The sequence below is a fragment of the Anneissia japonica genome, unplaced genomic scaffold (assembly GCF_011630105.1).
Source record: "Anneissia japonica isolate Jap-2015-1 unplaced genomic scaffold, ASM1163010v1 scaffold261827_len504_cov72_single, whole genome shotgun sequence".
Lineage (NCBI taxonomy): Eukaryota > Metazoa > Echinodermata > Crinoidea > Comatulida > Comatulidae > Anneissia > Anneissia japonica.
In genome coordinates, this window is record NW_022736557.1 from 1 (window position 1) to 504 (window position 504).

General features: G+C 37.1%; 1 non-coding gene across 1 annotated transcript; it reads right to left on the bottom strand.

Moving 5' to 3' along the window:
- Positions 1 to 235: 235 nt before the first annotated feature.
- Positions 236 to 308, bottom strand: Trnat-ugu. The gene has a single exon. It is a non-coding gene; the product is annotated as a tRNA-Thr (tRNA).
- Between the last annotated feature and the right edge of the window lie 196 nt (positions 309 to 504).

Genomic DNA, 504 nt, shown 5'->3' on the forward strand with positions numbered 1-504 from the left:
ATTCTGGATTTATATAGCGCCTCACGTTGTCACAACCTCGAGGCGCTTAACAACAATAAAGAAGAAAAAAGAAACCAAAACAAATGCGCAATATGTATATATACATATATATATATATTATAAATCATCAAAGGTACATATACAGTGTTTAAATAAGGACATGATGGATCATCGTAGGCTACCCTGTAGCTTTTCAGCGAATAAAGTCCTATAAAAGTCATTGTGTATTATAAAATGCCTCCGACGGGATTCGAACCTGCAACCTCTCGCTTACAAGGCGAGCGTCATAACCATTAGACCACGAAGGCTTCATGGTTGAACAGGTCTAAATAACCGTCGGGAACATTGTACTACACAATGCTACGCCTCAAGAGGGCGTTCGGCCAGATAAATCTGGCAATACGGCTAGAAATACTGTCGTATATTATATATAATATTGAAGGGAGTTAGCCGTTAACACTGTTGAATAAATATATTATAAATCATCAAAGGTACATATACAGT